Source organism: Hesperophylax consimilis, chromosome 12 (assembly GCF_061612785.1).
Source record: "Hesperophylax consimilis isolate HC1 chromosome 12, BYU_Hcon_1.0, whole genome shotgun sequence".
Lineage (NCBI taxonomy): Eukaryota > Metazoa > Arthropoda > Insecta > Trichoptera > Limnephilidae > Hesperophylax > Hesperophylax consimilis.
The window spans coordinates 27,137,799-27,155,533 of NC_142847.1; the positions used below are offsets into that span (position 1 = coordinate 27,137,799).

Below are 17,735 nucleotides of genomic sequence, written 5' to 3' on the forward strand. Positions count from 1 at the left end.
TTTTTTTTTAAATAGTTTGTGTTTGTATGTATTATTACTTTATGTTTGTGATTACTCTATGTTTGCTTCACCCAAATGTAAATTGTTAACCTCGATACAGGCTTAGTCCTAGTAAGGTTATTTTTTAAGAGAAAAAACGATATATTTCTATAGTCAGATGCAATAATTAAATAAATAAAAAATGAAAATTTAAGTTTTGTTGGAGACGGATTGAATTATTATGGTCAACCTGCTCCTACAATTAGTAGAAACCTACAGTATATTCCCTTTTAATGGGTCAGTTAAAAATCCGATAACCCATATACCTGGTACATAAATTCTCCTATTTAATGTTGCTTTTGTGCGGGTTAAAGGGTTTGTTTTTCGTGAACTTTCGTAAAATTTTAACTTAGTGGAAATGCGATGCAAAATATTATCCTCTCCGAAAAAATGCGAGATATTTAGTTGCCGCGTTTCAGAGCGAGTAATTTTGTGGTGAATTTCTGAAACACAAGTTAATATTGTTTCAGTATGTTTATGACTCAATTATGAATCAATTATTCATATTTATCTAATAAAAATGATAAATAATAAGAATTTTGATAGATAATATCATTTACGTCATTTAAAATACATACTGAAAAGTGGGTCTAAACCCAGTACTGGAGGGAATGGGAGAAGGCACCCGGAATGAGACAATCTAAAATAGTCATGAACGGACCCGACCCTTAACTAGAGGTCGACAGACCGCGGCTCTTTGCAAAGGCGTTAGCGGCTCTTAATACGAGTACATCAACTCCAATTTACCCCTTTTTACTTCTAGTAAAATGACTGATCATTTTTATGGGGTCTATTTCACAGTAAAAAATAATCTGATCCAATAAAAAATCTACCAAGAATTTGTCAAACACTTGAACTTCCTTTTAGTAGGTTTTTCCGAAAATAATCTGGGGGATTTTAATAATTTTATAGATGTCCCAGTAATAGTCATTTATTCCGATTACAAAGCTGTAGAGTACGCATTGCAATTATTATAAAAATACAATTTATTTTATCAGACGATTTTGTATTTTGCTTCAATATGGTTTATTTCGAACGAAAGTTGAATATAAGAAAAATCTTACCTTTGTGCCGGAGAGGATAAATCGCTATGTAAAAACAATTGTGGGTACATTCAGTGACGGCCTTTGACTTTTGGGTGTACTATACTGCTAATACTAATTAAAATGGCATTTTTGATGTTGTCGTAGCCGAAAAACTTTTAATATTTTTTTCAAAATTTTGATTTTTCGTATTTAGATTTTCAGATAATTTCAGTTTGGCAGTAAACTGCACCGATTTTCTGGAAATTTTCACATAAAGTCATAAGCCGCCACTGGATACATTGGATTTCATCATTTGACTGCGAATATTCACATTTTCAATCAATTGGCGAAACATTTTCTCACAAGAGAATGAATTTTCTGGACCCGAAGGTCACCCAGTCCAGCTGCTTTTTTTTCTATTTCTTGGACGATGGATGGATATTCTCTTAGCTATCTAAATGATTTGGGTCTATTGGACGTCAACGAATGCTTAAATGTGATTGAAAGAGCTATGAAAGATAAGAAGTTTACTAAAAAACTGACACCCGTAAAGATATTGAGAAGTTACGTATATATAATATTATAAATGACAGAGCCGATACATACTTTTCTGTTCTCAACTGTTTTCAATTCGTTTGTCTGTTAATTTTTTTGTAAGGTTCGTTTCATTTTAAAAATAGTGGCCGTTTTATGATTTAGTAAAATTTCTTTTTCTTATTTGAAGTCGTCGTGTTTATTTTTGGACAATCTTATTCATTTTTTTAACCTTACCTAACCTATCTGCCTGGAAAAAGTTAAAAAAATATATAAATTTTATAATATCGTTTCTTTGGACAAATCTTATAATTCCTTATTTGAAATATCTATTTTAAATTAAATTTTACATAAAATATTTGGTTTATAATTGAGTAGGTTGTTTTTTTATGTATCTACTAACAAATCTTATGATTTCAGAGGAAATTGTGGTTTCGAAGTATTAAAAACGAGAAATTTCCGAGTAATACTTAACGCCATATCTCTACCGTAAAGAGATACGAAGTCGAATTAAAGTCAATGTAATGTAGTTTTTTAACAGTTTACATTGGGGTATACAGTAGTGAATGGTGGAAAAAGTCGGAGGCGCCCGATAAAGACATTAGCAAGTACGAAGCATTACGGGGGGTCCACTAGTTTCTTATAAAATTCTTCGGACATTAAAATTCAATTTAATATATTTTTTAAACTTATATTTGATGAGATCAGCTGTTCTAAGCTACTCAAAGGTCTTTCCACTGTCCATAAAAGATAAGACCCAACAAGCTTTCTTCCAATTCAATTACCTTGAGAATGAAAAAAAAATACTGATCGATTTGAATCTCAAAAACAATACAGAGAAAACTAATTTGAACTCGCTTTGAGTCGCTTCGCAGGACCAAACCAATATCAATCTCAGCAATGACAACTATCCCAAATAAACGAGGAAGCGTTAACTCTTGACAGGCCAAGATTCCAAACAAAACGTCTGTAACCAAGTGGGTCTTCCGACGACCCCATGAATTTTCCTGCCTTATGGGCTTTTAAACAATAGAAATCCCAATTAGTCAGCCAATTATTAATAGTTACTATATCTAACATGAATCATGATGTTGTTGCTTTAATAAAAAGCATTATTTGAAATATCAAATAGATGATACTTGCAGCTCTAAATGAACACTGTGAGTTCGATGAAACTATTTTCTAAAACGAAATTGAAATATTGACAAAGGTGAAAGGCTGTTACTAGGCGAAATATTATTGACTGAACTGGCCACTACTGCAGCAGTCGCTTGCGCCATTTGCTGTATCGTATGGCGCACTGATGCACAATGTGCTCCAATCTGAAAGCATTCCGATTGTCACAGTTTCTATCTGTGTATTAAAACCGAGTTGTATTGAAATACATATAACTATTTCTTGTGAATTGGGTTGGCTATAAGAAATTGGAAGTACCTATAAACTACACCTCTTTGTACGTTCTGTATACAAGTACAATACATGAAATTAAAATGTGAATTTTGATTTGAATCTTCTTTCTTTTATGATGGTTTGGATAGAACACTTCACGATGTTTTACTTAAATCATTAACTAGATTGAGGGCTGATGTGTGCCGGTGCTTATTATTTACAGTCTTTTCTTGTGCAGGCAAACATGTCACGTAAAGTAATTTTACGCGGAAATACGTAAAATACTAAAATGAAATGTCAAGTATTTAAGCTAATATAAGAAGGAAAGTAATTGTGCTGTACTACCTATTCTCCCACTTGGCTGCGGAATAGTTAAGTAAAACGAGTACCTGGTTATGATCCTAAAATAGCAAGATCCAAATTAACTCAAAAGGAAAATATAATCCAGTGTGTGAGTATATTCAGCCATCAGAATAAGCAGTCATTATTGACAAGCACGAATTTAGATCAACGATTCAATTATTAATTCACACGGTAAATGTAATTCCTGCGCACCACAGAGAAATACGAGAAGCCAACTGGAGATGGGGCAGCCCATTATTTCCGTGAGAGTTCCCCTATCGACGCCGCTATGGTGAAAGGCAACAAAGAGAATGATAGGAACACATTATTTATATGTTCTGAGTAGTGTGTCGACTTCAGTGGCTGCTTGTCTATTGAAAGGGCACTGTACGCCGAAATAAAATGGCTTCTGTGCGAAATAGTCATTTAGAGAATTGAGCGGTCATGAGTTGTCCCATGAGCCATCGTTATAGTATGTAAAATTGACTGAGTGTAGCGAAGATTACAGATTTTGTCTGTCTGTTAATTTGTTTGTACGTTACGTTTCCGTTTCAAGGTGATGGCCGTTTTATTGGTACGGTAAGTTTATTTTTTCAAATGTGAAATCAGGGTGTTTATTTAGACGTTCATTATTATGGTACCTACCCGCCTAGTCAAAGTTTGAAAAAAAAGATGTTATTGAGATAGTTACGATTATTTCGACAAATTTTGTAATTCCTTATTAAATTTTCATTTCATTGAGACATAAAATATATGGTTTGTAAAAATAGTTAGTACTTAGGTACATAATTATAAATCTTATGATTTCAGAGGAATATTTGATTTTGATTAATTAGATAAAATAACTTTTGAAAGAACAAATTTCGACACAAGGTCTTATATTCATAGAACTACTAGTTACACTAATTATCTTTCCAAATATGCAAGCACGTTTTTTAACAATCTTTGATTCTCTAACTACTCAGATATCAAATTTCTTGATTTTTGACCCTGTTATTATACGAAAATACAAAACGTGGTATTGCCACATTCTAACGTTACTTAACTCTTGAATATATCTCACCGTAATACAAAAGGAGATTAATGATGCTGGTAAATATACAGAAAATAGGGACACGCTAAATTTGATTTTTTTAAATTAATTATTTATTTTAATAAAACACTTTGTAGGAGTTAGATTAAATTTGAGAAGGAAGTATTTCTATTTTCAGAAATGGAAAATCTTGCATTTTATTAGTTATTTCATTCAAATTAAAATCGATTGAAAAATATAATACTCTTAAATCTAAACGAAACATGAATAAGTTTAAAAAAAAAAGTTGTTCCGGAATATTCATTAGCCTTACAAAAATTCAAGGTATCCAATATAAATAAAAATCGGAAATGTTTTATCCGAGAAACTATCTGTTAGGGAACCAATTTCATTAGAAGCTTTGTGTCATTTTAAAAAATAGGAAAATTAGTTTGTTGAATGATGTTGTTAATTCTGATTTTGAAATATGAGATGTTAAAATAAATAGACAAATATGGCGTTTAATATTTAATATTTTTTTAAACAATTGTTCCAAGAAACTGAAATTTTGCACCTTAAGCAGACCTATAGTTCTCAATGTATTTACACGCGACCAAACAACTTTATTAAAAATTCAAATCGTACCAGCCAACCACATGGCGCTTGTGAATATGCTGTGCCTCACTGCAAAACCAGGTTGGTCCAAAGGCATATTAGTTTTACTGCTCCAAAAATGTATAATTCTTTATGTACAACCTTTAAAAGGGACACGTGTGTAAACCTTCAATCTTTTAAAAAGTACATCAAATCTTGGCTAAAAAACACTGAACTAGATATTTTTTTCTTATAAGTTTTAGCAAAGCTATCTATAACATTTATATCCATGGAGAGATTATTTTTTATTATTTCACATACATACAAAACAGCGGATATATTTTATTGTTTGTAATGCTTTGTCTGCTAATTCACTTTTTAAGATGTCTTCTTTAAAAACTAGTATTTACCTTATTTTTTGTGTTAGTTAAGTTAAGTTTTTTGTGTTTGTGTTAGTTTAAGTTTTAGCAAAGCTATCTATAACATCTATATCCATGGAGAGATTATTTTTTATTATTTCACATACATACAAAACAGCGGGTATATTTTATTGTTTGTAATGCTTTGTCTTCTAATTCACTTTTTAAGATGTCTTCTTTAAAAACTAGTATTTACCTTATTTTTTGTGTTAGTTTAAAACTTTTACATATTTCATGATTTAGTTTCTTGTATTGCATCTCTACAGTAACTCTTTTAAAATAACTTAAATTAATATTTGATATTGTATCTCCACTTAAGCCATGGAAATAAGATAAAAAATACTTATAATACCCACACTCAGGCTTCGCCTTCGTGAGATTTTGTTTAATTATGTACATTTATTATAATATTTTTTTTACATTTTTCAATATTTTATGTTACTATCCATGTTTGTATAAAAAAAATTCAATAATAAATGAAAGAAAAATAAAAAAAATACGTCTCAATGGTCAAGTTGATTAAGACGCCTGTCCAGGTAAGACATGAGATCCTGGGTTCGATTCCTGATTGTGACCGATCTCATTTTGTTATACAACATGACAGTTGCCTCTGTCGGACTCTATGTCGGACATTTGGGTCTAATACCCGAATGGTAAGAAAGATATTACGCCGATGTTAGCCGATTTGCAGGCGAGCATCTCAGTGAGCATTTTAACACTTACAAATAATCTAATATAGAACGGACTTAAGTCCAGTTATTCATTATAAATATCTCACGATGATAAACATACTCGTAAACTTAGACGAACCGAAGTAATTATTGAAATTTCCCGATCATTAGTGTATTACTCTAATAAGAGAATTAACAGTTCATCACATACCCCATCACCCCATCAGTGACTAGTACTTCTGTATGTAGTAGTTTATCAGGAATGCCAACCTGTAAATCAGATCGGCTCACTGAGCAGCGCGTCAGGATGACGTTTAATTATCGAATGTTGGTAAAGTTGGTAGTAATGGGGGAAATGTTTTTAAAGGGTTTGACATTTACGCGCCTATCTCTCGTCATTTGTTCAACCAACATTCTTTCGCTTTTGTCACCTTTTTTCACAATTTTTGTTGGAGTTGCTTGTATTCTCTGTACATACTCATAAGGTTTTATTTTTTAAATATATTTTTATTTTGTCATTAAAAAAACGTAAATTTTTTAGCTAGTAAAAACATAATAATGAGTTATTATATTTAAAACATTGATATCGTATTTGAAAGCAAATTAACATTCCAATTTAATTAATCACTTGATTTCTCATTTTCGTCTACTGTGACGATAACTGGACAACTCAACACAATTACAAATCACCTCACTGTGATACAAAGTCATAAAAAAGATGAAAAAAACTAGTCGCACGTCTAAAATTAAAATAGGATATATGTATCCACGACACTATCTAGATTGCATTTAGTCCGAGATGAATCTTGCGATCATACATCAAAGATAGCAGCCAGTTAAAATGTGCATTGAGAAATTGAAAATAATGTTGGTAGTTTTTATTCGATTTATGAGACAGTTCAATTTGACCGAATGTAATAGGGTCCCATTAGCTTAGTTGGTATAGCGGCGCTCCGGAAGTCGAAAGTCCAGAGTTCAAGTCTTAGATGCGACCGTATGTTTTTCTGTTTCAAATTTTTGTTTAAAAATTGCTAGTATTGTCTTCAATAATTAAATAATACAATTTGAGGTTTTACTTAAGTTATTCCAAAAAACATTTTTGAAGTGAAACTTCTTTACCCGCGTCATGCAATTTCGAGGACCGGAGTAAAACCAACTCATGACCGAAACGAAAATGCGGGACCGATTAAAGTTCATTTGATCTAGTCAAAGTTTTGAAGTAAAATATAAATGCTTCTTAGCTCATCTCGACAACTGGCGTTGGTGGTGTAATGGTCAGCGTAGTTGCTTTCCAAGCAGTTGATCCGAGTTCGATTCTCGGCCATCGCACATTATTTTTTTGTTTTTAACGCCTTTTTTTTTTCAATGGTTGACCATAATATCAATCCACTAAGTAATATTTTAGGCCTGTAGCATACTTGAAAAGTTAAAGAATGATATAAAAATTTTTATGATGTTAACGATAAAAAAATAAAAAAAAACATAAAATTACCATAAAAAATGGGCCAACGGCACGCGGTGTTCCCAAGCGGTCACCCATCCAAGTACTGACCGCGCCCAATGTTGCTTAACTTCGGTGATCGGACGAGAACCGGTGTGTTCAACATGGTATGGTCGTTGGCAAACGCTAAACAATATTAATTTCTATTCTACCTGCCAATAAATATATGAAAATTAGTATAAAAAAGCCCTAATAATACTGAAAACATTAGCAAGGTGTGTGCGACGTTGATAAAAATAATCATTACATACGCGCTTGAAAAAGATCGTAATTACATCCATAACTTTGCAGGAATTTTTGAAGTGAAACTTCTTTACCCGCGTCATGCAATTTCGAGGACCGGAGTAAAACCAACTCATGACCGAAACGAAAATGCGGGACCGATTAAAGTTCATTTGATCTAGTCAAAGTTTTGAAGTAAAATATAAATGCTTCTTAGCTCATCTCGACAACTGGCGTTGGTGGTGTAATGGTCAGCGTAGTTGCTTTCCAAGCAGTTGATCCGAGTTCGATTCTCGGCCATCGCACATTATTTTTTTGTTTTTAACGCCTTTTTTTTTTCAATGGTTGACCATAATATCAATCCACTAAGTAATATTTTAGGCCTGTAGCATACTTGAAAAGTTAAAGAATGATATAAAAATTTTTATGATGTTAACGATAAAAAAATAAAAAAAAACATAAAATTACCATAAAAAATGGGCCAACGGCACGCGGTGTTCCCAAGCGGTCACCCATCCAAGTACTGACCGCGCCCAATGTTGCTTAACTTCGGTGATCGGACGAGAACCGGTGTGTTCAACATGGTATGGTCGTTGGCAAACGCTAAACAATATTAATTTCTATTCTACCTGCCAATAAATATATGAAAATTAGTATAAAAAAGCCCTAATAATACTGAAAACATTAGCAAGGTGTGTGCGACGTTGATAAAAATAATCATTACATACGCGCTTGAAAAAGATCGTAATTACATCCATAACTTTGCAGGAATTTTTTTTTTCAATGGTTGACCATAATATCAATCCACTAAGTAATATTTTAGGCCTGTAGCATACTTGAAAAGTTAAAGAATTTTATGATATTATTAATGATAGTAACGATAAAAAAATAAAAAAAAACATGAAATTACCATAAAAAATGGGCCAACGGCACGCGGTGTTCCCAAGCGGTCACCCATCCAAGTACTGACCGCGCCCAATGTTGCTTAACTTCGGTGATCGGACGAGAACCGGTGTGTTCAACATGGTATGGTCGTTGGCAAACGCTAAACAATATTAATTTCTATTCTACCTGCCAATAAATATATGAAAATTAGTATAAAAAAGCCCTAATAATACTGAAAACATTAGCAAGGTGTGTGCGACGTTGATAAAAATAATCATTACATACGCGCTTGAAAAAGATCGTAATTACATCCATAACTTTGCAGGAATTTTTTGAAGTGAAACTTCTTTACCCGCGTCATGCAATTTCGAGGACCGGAGTAAAACCAACTCATGACCGAAACGAAAATGCGGGACCGATTAAAGTTCATTTGATCTAGTCAAAGTTTTGAAGTAAAATATAAATGCTTCTTAGCTCATCTCGACAACTGGCGTTGGTGGTGTAATGGTCAGCGTAGTTGCTTTCCAAGCAGTTGATCCGAGTTCGATTCTCGGCCATCGCACATTATTTTTTTGTTTTTAACGCCTTTTTTTTTTCAATGGTTGACCATAATATCAATCCACTAAGTAATATTTTAGGCCTGTAGCATACTTGAAAAGTTAAAGAATGATATAAAAATTTTTATGATGTTAACGATAAAAAAATAAAAAAAAACATAAAATTACCATAAAAAATGGGCCAACGGCACGCGGTGTTCCCAAGCGGTCACCCATCCAAGTACTGACCGCGCCCAATGTTGCTTAACTTCGGTGATCGGACGAGAACCGGTGTGTTCAACATGGTATGGTCGTTGGCAAACGCTAAACAATATTAATTTCTATTCTACCTGCCAATAAATATATGAAAATTAGTATAAAAAAGCCCTAATAATACTGAAAACATTAGCAAGGTGTGTGCGACGTTGATAAAAATAATCATTACATACGCGCTTGAAAAAGATCGTAATTACATCCATAACTTTGCAGGAATTTTTTTTTTCAATGGTTGACCATAATATCAATCCACTAAGTAATATTTTAGGCCTGTAGCATACTTGAAAAGTTAAAGAATTTTATGATATTATTAATGATAGTAACGATAAAAAAATAAAAAAAAACATGAAATTACCATAAAAAATGGGCCAACGGCACGCGGTGTTCCCAAGCGGTCACCCATCCAAGTACTGACCGCGCCCAATGTTGCTTAACTTCGGTGATCGGACGAGAACCGGTGTGTTCAACATGGTATGGTCGTTGGCAAACGCTAAACAATATTAATTTCTATTCTACCTGCCAATAAATATATGAAAATTAGTATAAAAAAGCCCTAATAATACTGAAAACATTAGCAAGGTGTGTGCGACGTTGATAAAAATAATCATTACATACGCGCTTGAAAAAGATCGTAATTACATCCATAACTTTGCAGGAATTTTTTTTTTCAATGGTTGACCATAATATCAATCCACTAAGTAATATTTTAGGCCTGTAGCATACTTGAAAAGTTAAAGAATTTTATGATATTATTAATGATAGTAACGATAAAAAAATAAAAAAAAACATGAAATTACCATAAAAAATGGGCCAACGGCACGCGGTGTTCCCAAGCGGTCACCCATCCAAGTACTGACCGCGCCCAATGTTGCTTAACTTCGGTGATCGGACGAGAACCGGTGTGTTCAACATGGTATGGTCGTTGGCAAACGCTAAACAATATTAATTTCTACTCTACCTGCCAATAAATATATGAAAATTAGTATAAAAAAGCCCTAATAATACTGAAAACATTAGCAAGGTGTATGCGACGTTGATAAAAATAATCATTACATACGCGCTTGAAAAAGATCGTAATTACATCCATAACTTTGCAGGAATTTTTTGAAGTGAAACTTCTTTACGCGCGTCATGCAATTTCGAGGACCGGAGTAAAACCGACTCATGACCGTGACGAAAAAACGGGATCATTTCGCTATAGGAGCCTAGCTAATATTATATACCTAGTTTAACTCACTCTCCTAACTCATCTTCGCTGTCTACAGGCAGAGCGCACGACTGTGGTCGTGAAGAACCGAGGTTCGATCCCCGCTCTAACTAATTTTTTTTTTCTTTTTTTATAACTTTTAATTTTTTTTATCACATGCTACTTATAAATATGTCAATAGACAGAAAAAAAGAGAGAATGAAATGAAAAGAGAGAGAGAGAAGAATACTAGAAGTTTCACTTCTGTCTTGCGTAGGCTTGACACACCCATTTTTTTTTTTTTTTTCAATGGTTGACCATAATATCAATCCACTAAGTAATATTTTAGGCCTGTAGCATACTTGAAAAGTTAAAGAATTTTATGATATTATTAATGATAGTAACGATAAAAAAATAAAAAAAAACATGAAATTACCATAAAAAATGGGCCAACGGCACGCGGTGTTCCCAAGCGGTCACCCATCCAAGTACTGACCGCGCCCAATGTTGCTTAACTTCGGTGATCGGACGAGAACCGGTGTGTTCAACATGGTATGGTCGTTGGCAAACGCTAAACAATATTAATTTCTATTCTACCTGCCAATAAATATATGAAAATTAGTATAAAAAAGCCCTAATAATACTGAAAACATTAGCAAGGTGTGTGCGACGTTGATAAAAATAATCATTACATACGCGCTTGAAAAAGATCGTAATTACATCCATAACTTTGCAGGAATTTTTTGAAGTGAAACTTCTTTACCCGCGTCATGCAATTTCGAGGACCGGAGTAAAACCAACTCATGACCGAAACGAAAATGCGGGACCGATTAAAGTTCATTTGATCTAGTCAAAGTTTTGAAGTAAAATATAAATGCTTCTTAGCTCATCTCGACAACTGGCGTTGGTGGTGTAATGGTCAGCGTAGTTGCTTTCCAAGCAGTTGATCCGAGTTCGATTCTCGGCCATCGCACATTATTTTTTTGTTTTTAACGCCTTTTTTTTTTCAATGGTTGACCATAATATCAATCCACTAAGTAATATTTTAGGCCTGTAGCATACTTGAAAAGTTAAAGAATGATATAAAAATTTTTATGATGTTAACGATAAAAAAATAAAAAAAAACATAAAATTACCATAAAAAATGGGCCAACGGCACGCGGTGTTCCCAAGCGGTCACCCATCCAAGTACTGACCGCGCCCAATGTTGCTTAACTTCGGTGATCGGACGAGAACCGGTGTGTTCAACATGGTATGGTCGTTGGCAAACGCTAAACAATATTAATTTCTATTCTACCTGCCAATAAATATATGAAAATTAGTATAAAAAAGCCCTAATAATACTGAAAACATTAGCAAGGTGTGTGCGACGTTGATAAAAATAATCATTACATACGCGCTTGAAAAAGATCGTAATTACATCCATAACTTTGCAGGAATTTTTTTTTTCAATGGTTGACCATAATATCAATCCACTAAGTAATATTTTAGGCCTGTAGCATACTTGAAAAGTTAAAGAATTTTATGATATTATTAATGATAGTAACGATAAAAAAATAAAAAAAAACATGAAATTACCATAAAAAATGGGCCAACGGCACGCGGTGTTCCCAAGCGGTCACCCATCCAAGTACTGACCGCGCCCAATGTTGCTTAACTTCGGTGATCGGACGAGAACCGGTGTGTTCAACATGGTATGGTCGTTGGCAAACGCTAAACAATATTAATTTCTATTCTACCTGCCAATAAATATATGAAAATTAGTATAAAAAAGCCCTAATAATACTGAAAACATTAGCAAGGTGTGTGCGACGTTGATAAAAATAATCATTACATACGCGCTTGAAAAAGATCGTAATTACATCCATAACTTTGCAGGAATTTTTTTTTTCAATGGTTGACCATAATATCAATCCACTAAGTAATATTTTAGGCCTGTAGCATACTTGAAAAGTTAAAGAATTTTATGATATTATTAATGATAGTAACGATAAAAAAATAAAAAAAAACATGAAATTACCATAAAAAATGGGCCAACGGCACGCGGTGTTCCCAAGCGGTCACCCATCCAAGTACTGACCGCGCCCAATGTTGCTTAACTTCGGTGATCGGACGAGAACCGGTGTGTTCAACATGGTATGGTCGTTGGCAAACGCTAAACAATATTAATTTCTACTCTACCTGCCAATAAATATATGAAAATTAGTATAAAAAAGCCCTAATAATACTGAAAACATTAGCAAGGTGTATGCGACGTTGATAAAAATAATCATTACATACGCGCTTGAAAAAGATCGTAATTACATCCATAACTTTGCAGGAATTTTTTGAAGTGAAACTTCTTTACGCGCGTCATGCAATTTCGAGGACCGGAGTAAAACCGACTCATGACCGTGACGAAAAAACGGGATCATTTCGCTATAGGAGCCTAGCTAATATTATATACCTAGTTTAACTCACTCTCCTAACTCATCTTCGCTGTCTACAGGCAGAGCGCACGACTGTGGTCGTGAAGAACCGAGGTTCGATCCCCGCTCTAACTAATTTTTTTTTTCTTTTTTTATAACTTTTAATTTTTTTTATCACATGCTACTTATAAATATGTCAATAGACAGAAAAAAAGAGAGAATGAAATGAAAAGAGAGAGAGAGAAGAATACTAGAAGTTTCACTTCTGTCTTGCGTAGGCTTGACACACCCATTTTTTTTTTTTTCAATGGTTGACCATAATATCAATCCACTAAGTAATATTTTAGGCCTGTAGCATACTTGAAAAGTTAAAGAATTTTATGATATTATTAATGATAGTAACGATAAAAAAATAAAAAAAAACATGAAATTACCATAAAAAATGGGCCAACGGCACGCGGTGTTCCCAAGCGGTCACCCATCCAAGTACTGACCGCGCCCAATGTTGCTTAACTTCGGTGATCGGACGAGAACCGGTGTGTTCAACATGGTATGGTCGTTGGCAAACGCTAAACAATATTAATTTCTACTCTACCTGCCAATAAATATATGAAAATTAGTATAAAAAAGCCCTAATAATACTGAAAACATTAGCAAGGTGTATGCGACGTTGATAAAAATAATCATTACATACGCGCTTGAAAAAGATCGTAATTACATCCATAACTTTGCAGGAATTTTTTGAAGTGAAACTTCTTTACGCGCGTCATGCAATTTCGAGGACCGGAGTAAAACCGACTCATGACCGTGACGAAAAAACGGGATCATTTCGCTATAGGAGCCTAGCTAATATTATATACCTAGTTTAACTCACTCTCCTAACTCATCTTCGCTGTCTACAGGCAGAGCGCACGACTGTGGTCGTGAAGAACCGAGGTTCGATCCCCGCTCTAACTAATTTTTTTTTTCTTTTTTTATAACTTTTAATTTTTTTTATCACATGCTACTTATAAATATGTCAATAGACAGAAAAAAAGAGAGAATGAAATGAAAAGAGAGAGAGAGAAGAATACTAGAAGTTTCACTTCTGTCTTGCGTAGGCTTGACACACCCATTTTTTTTTTTTAAGCTACGTTAAATTGTTTACCATGAGTTAAGTTTGTAGGCTTTTTACATCTTTTTTAACTAACAAACTAACCATCGCGCCATTTCCCTGCAGAGGTAGGCAGAGAGGAAGGACCGTCAAACAACTCGGTCTTGGCACACACTTTTTGCCTCATTCACATTCATACATCGTTTCATACATACTCTTATATTATTCTGACTCTTGACATGGCCTCAAGTATCTGATTCACTTGGTCGTGCCATGTCTTCCTCGTGCGTCCCCGACTTCTGCTACCATTCACATTTGTGTATTATATTCTCCTTACACTCCCTTCTTCACTCATTCGCTCTTTCTCATCACTTTTAAAGACTTTATTTCACTTTCCAAAAGTTTGTTCTTTTGTCACTGTCCTGAGTTATCACGGAACTATCGGAACATAATATCTATGCAAAAAAAAATAATACGTACAAACCTGTTTTTTCGGGTTATCCATTTCAATACGCCTGGTTTGTAGGGGTTCGTGATTTTCTTATTGGAAGGCAATTAAATTTTTTAGGCTGGAAGTTAAATTATAAGGACGAACTTTTGAAGAACATTAATTTACTAATTTCGGAAGATCAATTCGTAGAACTTCTACTAATAATTAATTTCTATTACTTTATTCTAATTTATTAAGTGCCAAGGTTTTATGATATTTCCGAGCTACGCTACGTGAGTAAACTATTAATTTTCGTAAGTATTTAAAGGTAATTTTACAACAGTCAGTATTTCGTAAGTCAAAAAGTTTTAAATGGGGTTTTTATTTTTATTATGTATCTGTCATTGAAGGTTTAGCGTTTTCTTTTTTGGAATAAATATTTTAACTTTCGATTTGTGAAAATTTTGTGAAAATGGTTGTTAGCTGACTGAAGAATTTTTTTTTTCTTTAACTGATCTGGGAAGGTAGACATCGAAGGCAGCTAAGGCCATGTATATTACTTAAGTGGATTATATAATGGCTATCAAAGAAGTTATTCTGTACCCATAGGATTTTCACATTGTTCACTCTCTTCACCGCTAAGGTTCTTTAATTAATAACAACGCTACTTGCCGTATTTCTATAATTTCCAAAAAAACAAATATTTTACATTTACTCCATACAGGCGGCCCTGAGGAAAATAATTTCTCCCATCATCTTTGGGGATTCTGTGTGGACGGTCTTTTTGAAGAGATTTAGAAATAAATACGAGTTTTAAAGACATACAGAGGGGGATACATAGAGGTCAGCAATCGTTCCACAGTCGAGATGTTAAACTCAAGAACGAGTTGTAGAAAAAACTTACCAAAAAAACTAACAATAAAAACAACCGCGTTATTAGTATTGAACCATGCGCAAAAAAATTGTTTGCAAAACTGCAAACCGCTGCAAAAGCATAACTTTTATTGGTTCTGCCGCTTTGGCGTTGACAGTTCGGTGACATTCAGACAAATCAAAACAATGACAACAAATATATTGCTGACCAAAATAAGTTTTGACTTCCTAAACACTTTAGCCTTAAAACGATAAGAACACCAAAAAAAGAAACGCGTACCAAAAAGCGAATGTATAAAATAGTAAATATTTATAACTGATAAATTGATGCTTGAACTTTAAAATGTAAATTAAATCCAAATTGAGTAAATTTTCACACAATTTATGTAATTTAATTTAATCAATCCATATAAATGATAATTTAAATGTTCGTTTGTTCAAAATCTTAAATCTCCGAATTTTTTTCACTCATCTCCTGGTAAAACAGGTAAAACCATGCTAATTTTGAAAAACAGCTCCATCTGTTGGACGTGCAAGCAAAACGCGCTATTGTTTTTCTATCTACACAGACAGACTGAGCCACAGCAACGCGTGTTAAAGAATAAAATGCTTTTTAAAATGTAGGCAAACTTAACTTTTTTTAGAAACAGATACTTTATTAGAGTAACAAAAGAGTTATATTTAGATAAGATTTCAGAAAATGTTGGGGTTCAAATGTTGATAAACATTTACTACTTGTGAAAAAACGGTATCATTTTTGATATCAGGTACTTTATTTGATTAACTGAAACAGAAATATATTTATTATAGGTAACGTTTTAGTATAAAATACGGTGTCAAATTTTGGTGAACATTTACCCATTTTGGGTTGAAAATTTTTTTTTCTGATATAACTTTTTACTCCATTTGGTAAGCAGTTAAACATCAGCCGAAAACCATGTACCACTCTTACGAACTATAATAGCACAGCATCACTATATAAGTAAAGATGATTATTCAATCATTTACCATTTGATATTCGAACAAAAAAAACACGAAAAGCATTAAAAACAATAATATTTTTTTATATCAACATATAATTTATACCTTTTCTTCGATATATCGATGCCCGAAAGGCAAAAGGGGGTAAGCAAAAATTTCGTCTAAAATGAGTTAAATATTCAGTTTTGATGAGACGAAAATTCTTATAAAAAATGTATGATTAACTAATATTTTAGCTTACGCTCTTTTGCCTTTCCGACGTCGATGTTATGTTTTTTTTAATTATTCCCGATGTATTATGCACATTTTATCTACTTCTATACATTGTCTTATAAAATTATCCTATCTCTTCTTATACATATATATATGTTTTCTTCTGTGCTGTCATCTAAAATGGTTAAAGAGTTGAAGATACTTTCAGTATCACCCTGATGTAAGATAGGTTCATTCAAAATTGAAACGTTGCTTGAAATGGCTTTGGCCGTATCTGGTGATCGGATCTGAATAGCTAGGTACTTCCTCACCTTCCTCTACACATCTCCTTCCTCTTTCTCACTACCTTCAGTCTCACAACATACCTAATTGGGAATTCCATAGTCTCACTGCCTCCAGATGGTTGGGAGCAGTTGGAACTCTTATGCGGTTTCACATAAAAAAATTAAAAAAATGATTAATTGTCTCATTCATTTTGGATTATAAATTCGCTTTGGAAATTTATAATTATTTTATATTGATAAACCTGCATCACTAACTTTTCACTTAACTTCACTATATAACCTTTCACTTTAAAACCTGACAAAAATTTTATTTTATAACTTTAAACAATAATAAGTAGTTATAAAATATAAATTCTCCTCTCTTGAGCACAAGAATTTACTTTATCAGGAGAGTGTATTATTTAACAAAATAAAAATAAATATATCTACGTTGTAATTAGATGTATGGAGAAACAAAAAAAAATCAATGAATAAACACATCACTTAAATTTAATATGAAAAATAATTACACATTTCATTGTTAATAGAATTTTTAATGCTATATAACTACAGCAAACTAAATTCATCATTATAAGGGTGAAGTAAGGTTGAAGAACCAAGTTGAACTTCCAGTTGCCGACCCGAAAGTTGAAGTTTCCTGTTCAAATAACACTTAACAAAATTACCCTGAATAGCACACACATTTCATTGTAATCTTCGCCATTACAATTCACTCTGCGAAAGGTGAAGTTTTGTGTTTTACACTGAAAGGCTTTTAATTTTCAGAAGGGGCGCCATCTGCCAGTAGCAGTCCTTGTGTATTTGGTATACCAACCCTTATAT

At 33.2% G+C, this 17,735-nt stretch overlaps 1 protein-coding gene and 11 non-coding genes across 12 annotated transcripts in view; 1 reads left to right on the forward strand and 11 right to left on the reverse strand.

The window, feature by feature from the left end:
• AstA-R1 (allatostatin A receptor 1) overlaps window positions 1-17,735 on the forward strand; it is a 301,561-nt gene that overhangs the window by 282,577 nt on the left and 1,249 nt on the right. The gene's annotated exons all lie outside the window — the stretch shown is intronic.
• Window positions 7,529-7,647, reverse strand: LOC149419399 (5S ribosomal RNA). The gene has a single exon (XR_016302967.1). It is a non-coding gene; the product is annotated as a 5S ribosomal RNA (ribosomal RNA).
• LOC149419400 (5S ribosomal RNA) lies at window positions 8,228-8,346 on the reverse strand. The gene has a single exon (XR_016302968.1). It is a non-coding gene; the product is annotated as a 5S ribosomal RNA (ribosomal RNA).
• On the reverse strand, window positions 8,670-8,788 carry LOC149419401 (5S ribosomal RNA). The gene has a single exon (XR_016302969.1). It is a non-coding gene; the product is annotated as a 5S ribosomal RNA (ribosomal RNA).
• On the reverse strand, window positions 9,370-9,488 carry LOC149419402 (5S ribosomal RNA). Its single transcript, XR_016302970.1, has one exon. It is a non-coding gene; the product is annotated as a 5S ribosomal RNA (ribosomal RNA).
• Window positions 9,812-9,930, reverse strand: LOC149419403 (5S ribosomal RNA). Its single transcript, XR_016302972.1, has one exon. It is a non-coding gene; the product is annotated as a 5S ribosomal RNA (ribosomal RNA).
• Window positions 10,254-10,372, reverse strand: LOC149419404 (5S ribosomal RNA). The gene has a single exon (XR_016302973.1). It is a non-coding gene; the product is annotated as a 5S ribosomal RNA (ribosomal RNA).
• Window positions 11,079-11,197, reverse strand: LOC149419405 (5S ribosomal RNA). The gene has a single exon (XR_016302974.1). It is a non-coding gene; the product is annotated as a 5S ribosomal RNA (ribosomal RNA).
• LOC149419406 (5S ribosomal RNA) lies at window positions 11,779-11,897 on the reverse strand. Its single transcript, XR_016302975.1, has one exon. It is a non-coding gene; the product is annotated as a 5S ribosomal RNA (ribosomal RNA).
• Window positions 12,221-12,339, reverse strand: LOC149419407 (5S ribosomal RNA). Its single transcript, XR_016302976.1, has one exon. It is a non-coding gene; the product is annotated as a 5S ribosomal RNA (ribosomal RNA).
• LOC149419408 (5S ribosomal RNA) lies at window positions 12,663-12,781 on the reverse strand. The gene has a single exon (XR_016302906.1). It is a non-coding gene; the product is annotated as a 5S ribosomal RNA (ribosomal RNA).
• Window positions 13,485-13,603, reverse strand: LOC149419409 (5S ribosomal RNA). The gene has a single exon (XR_016302907.1). It is a non-coding gene; the product is annotated as a 5S ribosomal RNA (ribosomal RNA).